The following is a 17,334-nucleotide window of genomic DNA, read 5'->3' as shown; positions in this document are numbered from 1 at the left end:
CGCGGGGCCTTTAAGAATTGAACATTCTAAATGTGACGTCACGAGCTACCAAAGCTACCAAAGCAAATTCTCAAGCGAAGCTTCTCCAGCGAGGTTGCTCTTGGTGTACACGCAGCAGGCAGACCAGTTTATTCACATGCATGGCTCCAGCAGTTTCTCTAGCTTCGCCAACTTCTCATATTCAGCACTTGTTGGGAGGGCCAGGTGGTGCTGCTGTTGAGATAGCGTTGTGTGCAGTGCGTCTCTGTTGCGCCACACGCGCAGTATCCTCCCTGCGGCCACCATATTAGGAGCGCTGTCTGTTCCAACAGGGCAGATTTTGTCAACTATCCCCCACAGATTAGCGACCTCCATAAACTGCCTAGCACAGGCTTCTGCAAAGTGGCGTTCTTCTGTTTTAATCACACCTAACGGCAGACAAAGTACATCAGCCCACACCCGAGCTAAAATATCAAGGTAAAAGTCATCACAGTTTGCTTAGGCTACCTATTTTGACCCAGTTCCCAACCCAACTTTGAGAATAGATTAACGGCGATATTTTTTATATCGCCCGATAACACTCTCAAATTGTCGCAGCACGTTAACGCCGATAACGGCCCACCACTAATTAATATATGATGTTTTTAGTTGGTTTTAAAAGGGGACAAAAATGTCCCTTTTCAGAAATTAAGTTGTGTTTTAAATCAGGTATGAGGGTTATATTATAAGTATTATATTAGCTGTCAATAATATTTTATGAGGAGAAACGTCCAATATTGAGAAAAAATACAGTATTTGGAAAAAGTCATTATCCGATTCTGTTAAATATCAATAGCATATTTCAGCTCTTCAGATTTTGTGATAAAACTTTTCTTTTACTTTTCTGAAGAAAACATTATTATCTCTTCACCAAAACTACGAACTTCAGGCAGTAATTGTTTACATTTGTCATGATTTTTAAGACTCAGCGACCTCTTCATGGTTCCCTGGTGGACAGGACACAGAACACTGGGTTGTGATAGCTGTAATACGTTCTCATGACACCTGAGTGGAGACATCGCTGTGGCTGGGAGATGAAAATAAGGTCAAGCAGCGTGTTCCTGTCTGTGGTGGCAGAGGTGATCAGCTGTACATATCCCTTAGACTGAAACACATCTAGAACTGGCTTTGTTGACCTGAGTACCTGATTCTCATTGAAGTCTCCACACACAATAACAGGGTGACAGTCCATCCAAAAGGCTTCCCAGGTTCTCCAGGAACGGTCTCAGACTGTAGTCAGGAGGTCTGTACACAGCTGCAATCACTGCACAGACTGGAGCCTCAACCTTCAAAGCCACAAACTCCAGATCAGTCACATTCTGCAAATACTGTCTCTCACGCACCTGAATGTGCTTTCTCACATAGACAGCAACCCCGCCACCTGCTCTGCTGGCCATCTGAGGATACTGAGTGTAGGACGTGTGTCTGTTGCGCTTGAACATGTTGTAGCCGTCCAGATGCAGCCTGTCTGCAACAAAGGAGCCCTGCAGGTGAGTTTCTGTCAGACACAGGACATCTGCCAGGCACAGCTCATGATGTCTCCTGATGTCACCGATGTGAGATGGCAGTCCCTCTGTGTTGTGCTGAACAAGGCTCAGAGTGTCGGGCCTGTGTACTGTTTCTCTCACCTGAAGAAGAGGCATCATGTGATCCACATCGGCTTGTCTCATGGTCTGGAGCGCTGCGCTCACTTCAGCATTGGCGTATATTTTCTTTTCATCCAAATCCAGTAAATCCAGCCCACTGAGAGACGTCCCCCTGCTGAGAGCTACATAAGCCATACCTGCTTCAGAGACTTTCTGCAGGGACACCACGGCTGCATGTGTGGTGAGGCCCTGGGTTTTATGGACAGTGCAGGAGAACGCCAGCGTCACAGGAAACTGTCTGCGTAGCACTCCGTTCTGTTTCAGCTTCTCCTCTGCTCTCTCCATGTAAACCAGATTGGCAGATTCTGGAGCTCCACTCTGGATTCTTGCTACACCTGTCTGATTATCCATCCTCAGGCCCAGCTTAGTGATGTGTTGATCATCCTCAGAAGTCACTATGCACATCAGTGTGGCAGAAGCCCCGTTAACCAGACCGTTCTGAATGTCAAAGTTTCTGGTGAGCATGACACGAGCCCCTTCAGCAGCTTTCAGAGTGTGGGCGAAATCATTTCGGCCTCCCTTACATGGTGTGTCTTTACGGGCCATTCTGCCTGTTCGGGATCTTTCTGGAAGTCATCTGCATCCATCGTGATAATGTTGGAATGGAACAAAGCCAGTGTCGCTGAGTTGTGTTCATCAACCAACTTATTGGTGGGGAAAATGTGCAGAAGCTCAGTGGGACAAAGAGCTGGTTCAGTGATGGCCTGTGACAACAAATCTCTGTCAGCCTGAGACAGCTCATCTGCCTTTGGTTTCACCCCAATCCTGTTCAGCACGTCTGCAAAGGCAACATCATCCTTCTGTCTCATGATCTCAGTCAGAGTGATCATCTGAAAATGTTCCTGCCACAGGTCAGTATCTGCTGGGTCGTGTACACACAGAGGTTTAGACTGGCGCACAGGCGGCAGCTGATAGAAATCTCCAACAGCTAAAACTGACATTCCACCAAACGCTCTCTGATTGCCTTTGATCTGTTTCAGTCCTGCGTCCACATAAGCAAAAAGAGGCTTTGAAACCATGGAGATCTCAGCGATAATGATGATTTGAGCATTAAAAGGTTCAGATGTGAGTTCATTCAGTTGGTTAGCGAGTCCTTGGATTGGTGCTTTCAGACTGCGTGGAAGCTTCAGCAGAGAGTGCAGTGTTGTGCCACAGATGCTGAAAGCTGCAGTTCCAGTGAAAGAAGAGAGTAAAACAGTTGGCTTTGATATGTCAAACTCCTCTGCATGTAGCTGCAGTTTGCTCAGTATCTTAGATGCCTCTGAGTAAATGCATTTCATCAGGTGGGACTTTCCTGTTCCTGCACCACCGTTGGCATAAAAGAAAAACTGCTCTGGATTTAGGCCACACACAAGTTTAATGCAGCAGTCTCTGATAGCATGGAACACACAGGCCTGCTTCTGCTTCAGGTTCTGATACATCTGCCGCAGCACAGCTGGATCCACAGCTGGGGGTTCTCTGATGGCTCTCATTTCTGTCACAGCAGCAGACTGAGGACAATAGTCGGGCACATGTTCCTGCTCATCGTCTGGCTCTCTTTGCTGCAGCTCATCATCACAACTTCAGATTCAGGAGCCAGATTCCACCATTCATCCATCACATGCTCTCTGCTCTCCTCAAACTCTACAAGTGCATTCTCAATCTCCTCAGTGTGTTTCTCATATTAGTCTCTGTGTGTTTGTATAATGCTTTTCACGCTCTCAGGACGGTTTGAGCCTGGGAGCTGTCAGATGAGAACCCCAGCAGTCTAGGCCTATAGCAGCTTAACTATGGGATGTTTCAGGATCACCTGAGCCATCCCTAACTATAAGCTTTATCAAAAAGGAAAGTTTTAAGCCTGGTCTTAAAAGTGGAAAGGGTGTTTGCTTCCCGGACATTTACTGGCAGCTTGTTCCACAAGAGAGGGGCCTGATAACTGAAGGCTCTGCCTCCCATTCTACTTTTAGAAACTCTGGGAACCTCAAGTAAACCTGCAGTTTGGGAACGAAGTGCTCTGTTAGGAAAATATCTTACAATGAGATCTTTAAGATATGATGGAGCTCGGTCATTAAGAGCTTTATATGTGAGGAGAAGAATCTTAAATTCTATTCTGAATTTAACAGGGAGCCAATGAAGAGAAGCTAAAACTGGAGAAATATGATCTCTCCTGTTAGTTCTCATCAGAACTCTGGCTGCAGCATTTTGGATCAACTGAAGGCTTTTCAGAGAATATGTGGGACAGCCCAATAATAAAGAATTACAGTAGTCCAATCTTGAAGTAACAAATGCATGAATTAGTTTTTCTGCATCACTCTGAGACAAGATGTTCCTGATTTTAACAATATTACAAAGGTGAAAGAAGGCAGTCCTAGAAACCTGTTTTATATGTGAGTCAAATGATAAGTTCTGGTCAAAAATAACTCCAAGGTTCCTCACTGTAGAACTAGAAGCCAAGGAAATACCATCTAGAGTAACTATATAGCTAGAAACTCATGACACTCATTAACTCTGTCCATGTTGGAATTCTCCATGACAGTTTGCAGGTACTCTGACAGACCACTTTCCTTCTTTGGGATGTATTTAGTCAGATACTGTACACACGAGTAAGCAGCTGCCCTGCAGTGAACATCATGTGCTGATTGGCTGCTTTATCTGTCAATCACTGACACTGCCCACAGGAACAGGACAGTATATTCAGCAATAAGGTAATACTTTCTGCTGACATGGCAGACTCGCTTTAACTGGAAACACTTGCGATATTTATATTACATTTACATTATATTACAACAACAGATATTTATGTATAAATATAAATGTATGTTTATCCGTCAAGTTAAGCAGTTATAGAAGTTTGTTGAAATTTTGTTAATAGAACAAAAAAAAATTGTGTCTTACAATGAAATCAAGTGACAGGTTTAGGATTGTTACAACTTCCATCTTTCAAAGTGTTTTTCACCTGAAATCCTGTCAATTTTAGCCCTGTTATATGTGTAACCTGGACCTCTTGTAGCTGTTGTACTGTTATTTAAGAGTCGTAACCTTTAATTTTATCACAGTAACATGGTGTGTTAGACTTAAATGTTATAAAATGTAATCTCAGCAAGAGACATTATTAAAACTTTAATCAGAGTTCCCCAAAATGACTAATACGGTGCATGATTCTATCATAAGTTCAATGGATACAGTCAAATTTGCATGAGATATATACTGACCGAGGGATCGGACCTGTCCTGCATAATGTTAATCTCCCCCTTTTGTGTAAATGGCAGAGCAGAGCCTTCCGTTATCAGGCCCCTCTCTGTGGAACCAGCTGCCAGTTTGGCTTCAGGAAGCAGACACCCTCTCTACTTTTAAGATCAGGCTTAAAACTTTCCTTTCTGATGAAGCTTATAGTTAGGGATGGCTCAGCTGAGCCTGAAACATCCCATAGTTCTGCTGCTATAGGCCCAGCCTGCTGGGGGAGCTCCCATGATGCACCTCTCCTCTCCATGTACATGTGACATCATTGTTGTCATTAACTTGTTCCTCTCTCTCAGCAGGTGTCCCTGGCCTGGTGTTACGCTGCTTGTTGTCCCCTCTTTTCTGTCCTCTCAGCCCCAGCTGCTCCAGGCAGATGGCCGCCCTTCCTGGTTCTGGTTCTGATGGAGGTTTCTTCCTGTTAAAACTCAGTTTTTTCTTCCCACAGTTCTGTGCATGCTTGGGATTGAACAGAAGGTACGGTGCATTTTGTAGGATTCCTTAGCTAAGCTACTTCTTTTAATTGTGTCTTTGTTAATAAAACTGAACTGAAATGACAAATAAATGAACATGTGCATCCGTACTGTTATATGTTACGTTAAAACAGAGTACTGAAATATATCTTTATTGAATAGATGAATAAATCTGAAGTCTGATTCTGTCCAGGGTTTCTTCCAGGTGTCCTCCCTCTGTCACCATCTCACATCTGAAATTCCTGTCAGTAGTATTTCAGAGCTGAGCCTTGGTTGGGAGAGTTTTTATCTTCACTTCATCTTCACAGACTATATTACCACAGCAATACAACTGAGCCAAATGCTGGATTTAAATTCATTTTTATTATATTTTCAAAGAAACGTCATTAATAAAAATAGAACATAAAACAATATTAACTATGTGTAAACTATATACATATATATGAAATTTATTCTGCCAGAGGGCAGGGTCTTTCCACTGCCTCAATGTTAATGATTTTGTTCCCAATATATTTTATATTTAGAAAGACTTTACCCTTTTCCAGGGCTCCCACAAGTCCTGGGAAATATAAAACACTTCGGTGCTGGACATGAGGAACTCCAGCACCCCCCTTGTGCTGCTCTCCATCACGCCCATCACCTCCACTCCAGCTGCCTCATCAGTCACAATCAGCACCTGCCAAAACAAACAGCACTTATGTCCCATAATACCTTGCAGCTAGATATTAAACCCCTTTCTTACTCCTTGTTTATTTCTTTAATCTCTTTCTCGATTGTGTCAGATCACTTGCCATTTTATGTCTGTATAATATACACTAGATTGCCAAAAGTATTCACTCACTCATCCAGATAATTAAATTCAGGTGTTCCCATCACTTCCATGGCCACAGGTGTAGAAATTCAAGCCCCTCGGCATGCAGACTGTTTCTACAAACATCTGTGAAAGAATGGCTCGCTCTCAGGAGCTCAGTGGGTTCCAGCGTGGTGCCATGATAGGATGCTACCTGTGCAACAAGTCCAGTGGAGACATTTCCTCGCTCCTAAATATCCCACAGTCAGCTGTCAGTGGTGTTAGAACAAAGTGGAAGCGACTGGGAACGCCAGCAGCTCAGCCACCAAGTGGTCGGCCACGTAAAATGACAGAGCGGGTTTGGAGGTCTGTAGCAATGGACTCTGCAGAAGGTTGGCGACCTTTCTGCAGAGTCAATTGCTGCAGACCTCCAAACTTCATGTGGCCTTTTACATGTTTAAACCAGAGAAAACAACTCCTTGTATGTGCCTACCGACTTGGCAAATAAAGCTCATTCTGATTCTGATTAGAATGTGTTTTTAGATTAGATGAATTAGAATGCTTTTTACTTCTACATTGCTGTAGGGTGTTGTGTGCAGGAAGTCCCCTGCTGCATCCATGTTGGACTTTAAAGGGGAACTCGGGCATTTGAAGCGCGTTTCCATTGCTAGAGGTTGTCAAATACTGATAGTAGGACACAGAGAGGTGCAAATCTGCGCTCCCTGTGTGGAGATCGCGCTGTTCGGACACCCTGTCATGCGAGGCTAATACGTGGTGGCTAAGGGGCAAGAGCTAACCCTTCCACGTAAAACAACAACTTGCACACTGCAGAAACGTCACACCACTTTATAAACCATCCGACAATAAAGTCACAAGCCTTACCATCAAAACCATATGCATGGTTCTCACATTACTGGCATGGGGACGTTACAAAACAACTTTATAAACAGCATGTCACTTACCTCTTGTTGGTAGGCTCGCGCATGTGAAAGCCCAAAAGAGTCGATGGACGATAATCTCATAAACAAAACAATTATCTTCTCTAGAAAAACTGCACTCAAGTATTTAAAACATTACAACAATATTACTGGGCATGTATTGTTGTAATGTTTTAAATACTTGTACAAATGTAGAGCAAATGTAGAGGAATCGGTCACACCTTCGAAGAGTGTACTCATGGCAGAAAGTGCAATCTCTGTGGAGAATCAAACCACCAGAGATTGCCCAAAATCCTTTGCCAACAAATTGAAATCCAAAAAAAACGCGGGAAGGAAATGGAGGGCAGACCGAGGCAGTTAACGAGCTACTTGAAACAGCTGGGCTGGAAAATTCAAACTTCCCGCCAAAATCCCTGAATGGTGGACAGCAGTCAGGTGAGGCCGAGGAGGGGGAGGGGCCTGCTACACCCCCACCAATGGAGAGTTCTGGAGAGGAGGAGGTGGTGCAGGCAGAAGGCGGAGCTAGTTCAGAATGTGAAGAAGTCCAATCACACGATGATAGCGAGGATGCCTCCCTCCCCGATGCCCAGCAAACAAAGAGGCTTGCATCAGAATTGTCCTCTGATTCTCCTATAGTCTCAGAGAAGAGGGGAAGAGCTGGGACTACCTCAGACAGTTCATCTGTGGAGGAGCCCAGAGTCTTCCCCTCCAATTCACCAAATGAGGTCTCTTTTTTAAATGTAGTTCTGCAATCAACCCCTAGAGACTCAAAGTTTAAGAAAACCTTGCAACAGAGGCCAACCCCCAGAGTCCGACCGGGGAATAGAGCTCAACACCCTCGCCTCTCACCTGTAGAAGTGAAGGAAGAGCTCCATTCACAAGAAATTACATAACTGCTTTTAAGACATTTTAAATGTTTTAACCCTCTTTTAGTCTTTTAAGATGTCATACCTGTTGTTTTTAACCATACTCATGACACTCACTCTCTCAACTATTAATGTGAGAAGTGTAAAGTCGAAAGTTAGAGCCCAGAGTGTTTTATCCTTTCTTAGTTCTTTTAAGTCAGATGTTCTTTTAATACAGGAATGCGGCCTACCGTTTTTAAAGCACTACAGACAGTGGGAGGAGATGTGGCCACAGACATCATTGTGGAGTGGATCCAACCAAAACAAAAATGACGGAGTGGCCATTTTGATCAAAAACCCTCAGGTTCTGGTGAAGGGCAGCACTGTGGTGAGAGACGGACGGGCACTTTTAGCACATTTGACTTTTATGGGACAAGATTTTAACCTCTTAAATATTTATGGCTTTAACGAAAAAAATGACCGGTATGACCTTTTAGAAGACCTGCAGTCCCACATGCTAGGTAGGGCACCACTAGTTTTAGGGGGTGATTTTAACTGTATTTTAAGCAGGAGTCACAGAAAAAGAGCAGGGGAATTTTTTAAAGTTGTCAAAACATCGGTTTTATTACAGGGCATATGCAAGGATTTTAAACTTCAGGACTGTTTTAAAACCATGCATCCCAGAGAGGAGGGCTTCACCTGGTTCAGTGGTGATGGCACCAGAGCCTCTCGTATAGACTACCTTTTTACACGGGACTGCCTACCAACCGATGCTAGATTGACCCCCGTTTTCTTTTCCGATCACCTGATGCTTTCCTGCACCCTATCACTCTCTTCGGGTGTGACTTCCAGAAGTGGTCTGTGGAAACTAAACTGCTCCCTTTTAAAAGAAAATGAAATAGTTAGTCAGTACCGGGAGCAGTACCACGAGTGGCAGACCCTTCAAGACTTTTACGATACACGTGCACACTGGTGGGAAATGGTGAAGGAAAAGACCCAGACTTTCTTTAGACAGGCAGGTAGGAGAAAAAAGAATAGGGAAAACAGACGCATGATGGGACTGCAGAAGCGACTACAGCGCTATTTTAAATTAAACCAACAAGGGATGGATTTTAATGATGAAATTAAACAAGTGAAAACAGAGATGTCGGTTTTAGCAGACATTAAAAGTAAGGGTGTCATTTTAAGAAGCAGGGAACGAGAAATAGAGGAAGGAGAGAAGTGCACAAGGTATTTTTTTAAGAAAATTGTGAATAAAGGGGGGGCAATTTTAAAGCTAACAAAAGAGAACGGGTGCACAGTTGATTCAATGGAAGAAATTAAAGAAGCTGTTGAACAATTTTATCGTGAACTGTACGAGCAAAAACCTGTTGAAATGGACACCATGACAGAAGTTTTAAACTTCATAGAAAAAACAGTAAAAGACAGTGTGCCTTTTAACCCAAGATTTTACAATTTCAGAGTTAAATAAATGTTTCACAAATTTTAAGAAAGGGAAGTCCCCAGGACAAGATGGACTTCCCTTGGAATTTTATTTGACCTTTTGGGATATTTTAGCACCTGACTTGTTTACTGTTTTTATGGAATTTGAGCAACTTGAGCGACTTCCTGACAGTTTTAGAGCAGGGATAGTGACTCTTCTTCACAAAAAAAAAGACAAGACTGACTTGAAGAATTGGAGGCCGATTACACTTTTAAACTTTGACTGCAAACTTTTTAGTAAACTTTTAGCCTCACGTATGTCCTTGTTTTTAGAAGACCTGATTCACCCGGATCAAGCCTGTGCCATCCCGGGGAGGAAGATAACCGACAGCCTCGTACTGATCCGAGACACCATCTGTTATGCGAGAGACAGAAACATTCGGCTAGCAGTCCTAAATTTAGACTTTGAGAAAGCCTTTGATCGGGTCTCGCACCAGTACCTTTTCCAGGTACTGCAAAAAATGGGGTTCCCAGAAAGGTTTATAGCTTGGGTGGGTCTGCTGTACCGGGGCATTACCAGCAAATTCCTTGTTAACGGGCATCTGACAAAAGCAGTAAACATCCACTGCGGTGTCCGTCAGGGTTGTCCGTTATCTGCCCTCCTCTACATCATCTGTGTGGAACCACTAGCACAGAGCTTGAGAAGGGACCACCGAATAAATGGGGTGAGAGTCCCGGGGAGCGGGGGACTATCGACAAAGTGTGTTTTATATATGGACGACGTGAATATTTTATGTACAGACCTAATATCCATCAACAGGACTCTGGACTTGACTGACTGGTATGGACGGGCCTCTGGGGCAAAACTAAACAGAAACAAGACCCAAGCCCAATTTTACGGGCCATGGACAGCGACTGAGACTGCAGGACTCCCCGTGACTATAACCCAGACAAAACAGAAAATACTGGGGATTAATTTTGACAAGGAAGGGGGAGGGACATCAAACTGGCCAGACGTGGTAGGGAAAGTAAAGCAAAGACTAGGATACTGGGGACTTAGAGGACTGACCATTGAAGGAAAGGTTTTAATCATCAAAGCCGTGATTTTACCTTTGCTTTTACTAATCAGTTCTGTTTTTATCCCACCTAGGAAAGTGCTTTTAGACCTGGACCGAGCCATTTTTTATTTTCTGTGGGGCTCCAAGTGGGAAAGACTGAGGAGAGATGTAATGAAGAAACAAAAAGAGAAAGGAGGAAAAGGAGTGCCTGATTTTTATTTGTTTTTAGGAAGCAGATACACTACACTGCACATCCTACAGGCCACAGACCAATCCGGAAACCCCAAAACTAAAGCAATGACACGATTCTGGATGGGTTCTTACCTCAGAAGACTGAAGATTTTACCTACCGACCTAAAAGTGCCCGTGTCTTTTAGCCTGCCACCATCCTATGCTTTTATCCAGACGTTCTTAAAGCATTTTAACTTGGAGGCAGAGGAGTTGCATGTTTTAACAAACCACCGCTCTTTGATTTCTGTTGTGCAGGAGCGGGAACCAGTGAGTCCAGTGCGTGGGCTCGCGTTCGGCGAGCCCTCAACAGTTTGGTGCAACGTCAACCATTCCGCTCTCCCAAACAGACTCCGGGACCTGTCGTGGATGGTGGCTCATGAGATCCTGCCAGTCAGGTCCGTTATGCACTCCCGGGGCATGTCAGCGATCTCAACCTGCCCGCGACCTGGTTGTGGCGCGCCCGAGTCGGTGAGGCACCTGCTCTGGGAGTGCAGCGCTGCTGCAGACCAGTGGGCAACAGCCGGCTCCTTGCAATTCCCGTACTTGCCAGCAAGGGAGGTCCTCACAGCACAACTCGTGCTCTATGGGGTGAGCCAAACAAAAATAAAAAAGAATGACTTTGCCAAGCAGTGGCTCACCCTAGCCGCTATGAAAGACGCCATGTGGACCTCCAGGAACTTGCTGGTGAGGAAGCGCATGCAGATCCCCCCCGTGGCTGTGATCCGGATGGCCGCAGCGGCGGCTCAAGCGGCCGGAGCTGCAGGCGGCGGGCCTAGGACACATCCACAAAGAAGAATCGCCTCTGTGCCCATTCGGATGAAGGAGCCGGAGCTACACACAAAAAGGTCAAAGCAGCGACGGCCTGGCTCTCCGGGTGAGGCAGGTGGGAAGGAGCAACAGGGTGGGGATCTCCTCTGAGCTCCACGACAGGATCTCGAGAGACCTACTGTTTGGGGGAGCGAAATGAGTTTCCCTGGGTAGGGACTCACTGCGCTCCTGCACAAAAAATGGACTTGGAAGAGAGCATTTTAACTAATGCAATCCTTTTTAAAGACACTCAATACAAACTGCTACTCGCATGAGAACTACTTCACATGTAACTTTTACCTTAGACAACATTGACCTTATCTGTAATATCCCATGGAAAAATTGTTTTATTGTTGTTTGTTTTAAATGTGGTTATACAGATTACACTTATTTATTGATGTTTTTATTCATAGGTAAAACATATGTCTTAAATATGAAGTTTTTATGAAAATGTGATGTATTAGTGTCAATAAATTTTTTCAAAAGAAAAAAAATCTGTTCTTATCAGTTTAATATCTGATACGTCCTCTATATGAGGACTACATATTAAATGGATTTTTAGGCACAGGGGTTGAAAAAGGGGCTTGCTCCGTTCACTCCACGCATCGACCCGGTACTGCAGTGCCGCCGGGAACGGTGCACTCTTCCCAACTCTTGTGAAATAACAAAACCAGCGGTACATGGTGGTAGTTTCAGGGAGCCGTTGTATTCTGACTTCTAAAATGGGACTATAATCTTTAGAAAAGACGCAGTTTATGAGCATGTCGTGGGATTGAGCTTCCCTGGTTTCTCTGTATGACCATGAACACCAAACTACACACAGAGAACAGAGGTGCTTGACAGACACACACTAAGTTATCTGAGAGTCCCATTTTCAGCTGCAGAGAACAATCACATCAGGGAAGTCGACGTGCAGGCTCAACATCAGCCTCTCAAGCCAACTCTCTGGTGAAATAGGGGAAACGTATGGTTCCAGCACCTATGTAACACATATTTGTCACAGGGATTGTGGCTTACGGCCACACCGCCCTGAACACGCCCGATCTCGTCCGAACTCGGAAGCCAAGCAGGGTCGGGCCAGGTTAGTACTTGGATGGGAGACCGCTTGGGAATACCAGGTGCTGTAAGCATTTTTCTCTCTTCTCTTCTCTCTGCATGTCTTTTGTTGAAACATCTGTTGATCACCCTGTGATCCATCTTGCTGATCCTGGATCTGCTAAGGTGTCCCAGGTCATGGTTGCCTTTGATCCTCATACATTTAACTTTGTCCTGACAAAGGAGCAGTTCCAAAAAGTCAAACAGGGACTGCCTTTGCATTTGACGCAGTCAAACTGCATGCGCCTGGAGAAGCCAAAAGGCTTACAGCACCTGGTATTCCCAGGCGGTCTCCCCATCCAAGTACTAACCAGGCCCGACTCTGCTTAGCTTCTGAGATAAAACTCTGACTTTTTAGTCTGCGAAAAGAGAGTGAAAGTGAACTCCACTTTGAGATGGCTCTGGGATTGGGCCGACTGGGAGAATTGCTTGAAAAAAAGCTCTACACCCAATGAGCGGTCAGAACAAAGCCTCAAGACCCCTAGTCTTTTGCACAGAGTAAAAGACAAAGCAGCCATTGAATAGGGCCCGATTGTTCCTACCTGGTCGGCCGAGGAGCGAGCGTCTCAACCAAGCAAAGCTCACCGTGGGGAAGGTGGCTATACCAACTAGCCTGATGCACTGCTCCCGCAGTGTCAAATTCTCGTACTCTGGTTTCTCTTCATAACGTACAAGTCTTTCGCCTTTTACTAAAGACTTCCGTGGAGAGCAGCATTAATGAGTTGTTTCTATTTTTGGAAGGCTTTACCTTTGCGGGTGAAGCCCATTCTGTCTGTGCAAAGGAAATCTTCTTGCTGTGCCAAGTGACTTCTCGGAGTAGAGTCACCTTATTTGTTGAGACCGTGCCCATGTTCAAAGCTGGAGCGCTAAATTGTTTGTTGTTTTAATGGTGCTCAGTGGAGCGGGCGGGAGTGCAAAGTTGTACCATCTGAAACGGCTGAAGAGTGCTCACTGCAGCGGGTGGGCGGAGGTGCAAAGTGACGCTTTGTAGGCAAAAAAAGAGCACCGCCACAAGTGCGCATTGTGCCAGGAAGGGCGCTCGGACGTGAAACAGTGGAGGGTTATCGCTTCTCGGCCTTTTGGCTAAGATCAAGTGTAGTATCTGTTCTTATCAGTTTAATATCTGATACGTCCTCTATATGAGGACTACATATTAAATGGATTTTTAGGCACAGGGGTTGAAAAAGGGGCTTGCTCCGTTCACTCCACGCATCGACCCGGTACTGCAGTGCCGCCGGGAACGGTGCACTCTTCCCAACTCTTGTGAAATAACAAAACCAGCGGTACATGGTGGTAGTTTCAGGGAGCCGTTGTATTCTGACTTCTAAAATGGGACTATAATCTTTAGAAAAGACGCAGTTTATGAGCATGTCGTGGGATTGAGCTTCCCTGGTTTCTCTGTATGACCATGAACACCAAACTACACACAGAGAACAGAGGAGCTTGACAGACACACACTAAGTTATCTGAGAGTCCCATTTTCAGCTGCAGAGAACAATCACATCAGGGAAGTCGACGTGCAGGCTCAACATCAGCCTCTCAAGCCAACTCTCTGGTGAAATAGGGGAAACGTATGGTTCCAGCACCTATGTAACACATATTTGTCACGGGGACTGTGGCTTACGGCCACACCGCCCTGAACACGCCCGATCTCGTCCGAACTCGGAAGCCAAGCAGGGTCGGGCCAGGTTAGTACTTGGATGGGAGACCGCTTGGGAATACCAGGTGCTGTAAGCATTTTTCTCTCTTCTCTTCTCTCTGCATGTCTTTTGTTGAAACATCTGATGATCACCCTGTGATCCATCTTGCTGATCCTGGATCTGCTAAGGTGTCCCAGGTCATGGTTGCCTTTGATCCTCATACATTTAACTTTGTCCTGACAAAGGAGCAGTTCCAAAAAGTCAAACAGGGACTGCCTTTGCAAACTGCATGCGCCTGGAGAAGCCAAAAGGCTTACAGCACCTGGTATTCCCAGGCGGTCTCCCCATCCAAGTACTAACCAGGCCCGACTCTGCTTAGCTTCTGAGATAAAACTCTGGCTTTTAGTCTGCGAAAAGAGAATGAAAGTGAACTCCACTTTTAGATGGCTCTGGGATTGGGCCGACTGGGAGAATTGCTTGAAAAAAAGCTCTACACCCAATGAGCGGTCAGAACAAAGCCTCAAGACCCCTAGTCTTTTGCACAGAGTAAAAGACAAAGCAGCCATTGAATAGGGCCCGATTGTTCCTACCTGGTCGGCCGAGGAGCCAGCGTCTCAACCAAGCAAAGCTCAAGGTGGGGAAGGTGACTATACCAACTAGCCTGATGCACTGCTCCCGCAGTGTCAAATACTCGTACTCTGGTTTCTCTTCATAACGTACAAGTCTTTCGCCTTTTACTAAAGACTTCCGTGGAGAGCAGCATTAATGAGTTGTTTCTATTTTTGGAAGGCTTTACCTTTGCGGGTGAAGCCCATTCTGTCTGTGCAAAGGAAATCTTCTTGCTGTGCCAAGTGACTTCTCGGAGTAGAGTCACCTTATTTGTTGAGACCGTGCCCATGTTCAACGCTGGAGCGCTAAATTGTTGTTGTTTGAATGGTGCTCAGTGGAGCGGGTGGGAGTGCAAAGTTGTACCATCTGAAACGGCTGAAGAGTGCTCACTGCAGCAGGTGGGCGGAGGTGCAAAGTGACGCTTTGTAGGCAAAAAAAGAGCACCGCCACAAGTGCGCATTGTGCCAGGAAGGGCGCTCGGACGTGAAACAGTGGAGGGTTATCGCTTCTCGGCCTTTTGGCTAAGACTGCGATCGCCTCCTTTGGGTGGACTATTTTATGCCTTTTTGGCATCAAATTTTGCCGCTTTGCAGGTTCTTTTTTGCGTTCGTTCAAAGTGTTCCAAGTCTTTTGTAGTTGGAGTTCTTTGTATTTAAATTTTCTTGTATTACCCTTTTTTTTTTCCAGGTTTTTGCTTTTTGAACCAGTTTCAGCTGAAACAGGGTCATTGTCGGTGTTCCTTTTTTTTAGAGGAAGGTAAGTATCCATTTTTAGTACCTTTTCATCCACTTTTTACTCTTTTATTGGGCTTTTAGTGTGATATTTATTATTGATCTTTTAAGCATTTTATTTAAAAACTGTTTGTGGTGCCTCCATCATATCGGCAAACTATGCTGGCATGAGGAGGCACCACAGCGATAGATTTTTATTTAAAGAAAAACAAGGAAAGCTTATAGAGATGTCCAAATTGGACTTCTCTCGGAAGCTAATTCAAAACATATTGAACTTTAAGCCAGACGATTTGAATTGCATCCTGTCATTGCCTTTTAACAAAGGTTTTGATGTAAGTTTTCGCACTGCAGCTTTGCTGCAGGAATTTTGGATGAGATTTGAAAATGTGCAAGCCCAGTTTTCTGCGTTTACTGTTGAGAAACTTACTGACAATACTCTGAAGACAGTAATTGTCAGAATGTTCAATGAAATGGTGAACGCAGAAGATATCTGTATATGGTTGGGAAGATTCTGCACTGTTAAAGGCCAGGCAATGAAGGTGAGGGATGTCGACGTCATCTGGAACTGCGCCTGGAGGGTCCCCATCCAACAATGGCAAGACCCCCAGGGCTTCCAGGGCCTGAAACATCTCCCATCAATGATTGTCTTGGGAGAAAACAGAGGCTACATCCACTACCAGGGACAGCCCAAACTCTGCCGCAAGTGTGGGGAGCACGGGCACCTGGTGGAGGCCTGCACGAAGGTGTTTTTTGTGGCAAATGTAGAGGAATCGGTCACACCTTCGAAGAGTGTACAAATGGCAGAAAGTGCAATCTCTGTGGAGAATCAAACCACCTCTTCAGAGATTGCCCAAAATCTTTTGCCAACAAATTGAAATCCAAAAAAAACGCGAGAAGGAAATGGAGGGCAGACCGAGGCAGTTAACGAGCTACTTGAAACAGCTGGGCTGGAAAATTCAAACTTCCCGCCAAAACCCCTGAATGGTGGACAGCAGTCAGGTGAGGCCGAGGAGGGGGAGGGGCCTGCTACACCCCCACCAATGGAGAGCTCTGGAGAGGAGGAGGAGGTGGTGCAGGCAGAGGGCGGAGCTAGTTCAGAATGTGAAGAAGTCCAATCACAGGATGATAGCGAGGATGCCTCCCTCCCCGATGCCCAGCAAACAAAGAGGCTTGCATCAGAATTGTCCTCTGATTCTCCTATAGTCTCAGAGAAGAGGGGAAGAGCTGGGACTACCTCAGACAGTTCATCTGTGGAGGAGCCCAGAGTCTTCCCCTCCAATTCACCAAATGAGGTCTCTTTTTTAAATGTAGTTCTGCAATCAACCCCTCGAGACTCAAAGTTTAACAAAACCTTGCAACAGAGGCCAACCCCCAGAGTCCGACCGGGGAATAGAGCTCAACACCCTCGCCTCTCACCTGTAGAAGTGAAGGAAGAGCTCCGTTCACAAGAAATTACATAACTGCTTTTAAGACATTTTAAATGTTTTAACCCTCATTTAGTCTTTTAAGATGTCATACCTGTTGTTTTTAACCATACTCATGACACTCACTCTCTCAACTATTAATGTGAGAAGTGTAAAGTCGAAAGTTAGAGCCCAGAGTGTTTTATCCTTTCTTAGTTCTTTTAAGTCAGATGTTCTTTTAATACAGGAATGCGGCCTACCGTTTTTAAAGCACTACAGACAGTGGGAGGAGATGTGGCCACAGACATCATTGTGGAGTGGATCCAACCAAAACAAAAATGACGGAGTGGCCATTTTGATCAAAAACCCTCAGGTTCTGGTGAAGGGCAGCACTGTGGTGAGAGACGGACGG

At 45.2% G+C, this 17,334-nt stretch overlaps 5 non-coding genes and 1 pseudogene across 5 annotated transcripts; all 6 read left to right on the top strand.

Annotated features, from left to right (window-relative positions):
• Positions 1–11,913: 11,913 nt before the first annotated feature.
• LOC142370381 (U2 spliceosomal RNA) lies at positions 11,914–12,091 on the top strand (annotated as a pseudogene).
• A 364-nt stretch (positions 12,092–12,455) lies between these two features.
• LOC142400838 (5S ribosomal RNA) lies at positions 12,456–12,574 on the top strand. The gene has a single exon (XR_012772978.1). It is a non-coding gene; the product is annotated as a 5S ribosomal RNA (ribosomal RNA).
• A 610-nt stretch (positions 12,575–13,184) lies between these two features.
• On the top strand, positions 13,185–13,297 carry LOC142373907 (U5 spliceosomal RNA). Its single transcript, XR_012768600.1, has one exon. It is a non-coding gene; the product is annotated as a U5 spliceosomal RNA (small nuclear RNA).
• A 305-nt stretch (positions 13,298–13,602) lies between these two features.
• Positions 13,603–13,793, top strand: LOC142368283 (U2 spliceosomal RNA). The gene has a single exon (XR_012767302.1). It is a non-coding gene; the product is annotated as a U2 spliceosomal RNA (small nuclear RNA).
• A 364-nt stretch (positions 13,794–14,157) lies between these two features.
• LOC142375718 (5S ribosomal RNA) lies at positions 14,158–14,276 on the top strand. The gene has a single exon (XR_012769033.1). It is a non-coding gene; the product is annotated as a 5S ribosomal RNA (ribosomal RNA).
• A 596-nt stretch (positions 14,277–14,872) lies between these two features.
• Positions 14,873–14,985, top strand: LOC142373900 (U5 spliceosomal RNA). The gene has a single exon (XR_012768599.1). It is a non-coding gene; the product is annotated as a U5 spliceosomal RNA (small nuclear RNA).
• Positions 14,986–17,334: the final 2,349 nt, after the last annotated feature.

This window comes from Odontesthes bonariensis, chromosome 2 (genome assembly GCF_027942865.1).
Source record: "Odontesthes bonariensis isolate fOdoBon6 chromosome 2, fOdoBon6.hap1, whole genome shotgun sequence".
NCBI classification, from domain to species: domain Eukaryota; kingdom Metazoa; phylum Chordata; class Actinopteri; order Atheriniformes; family Atherinopsidae; genus Odontesthes; species Odontesthes bonariensis.
The sequence above is the reverse complement of the archived record's forward strand: the minus strand, read 5'-3'. Positions and strand labels throughout refer to the sequence as shown.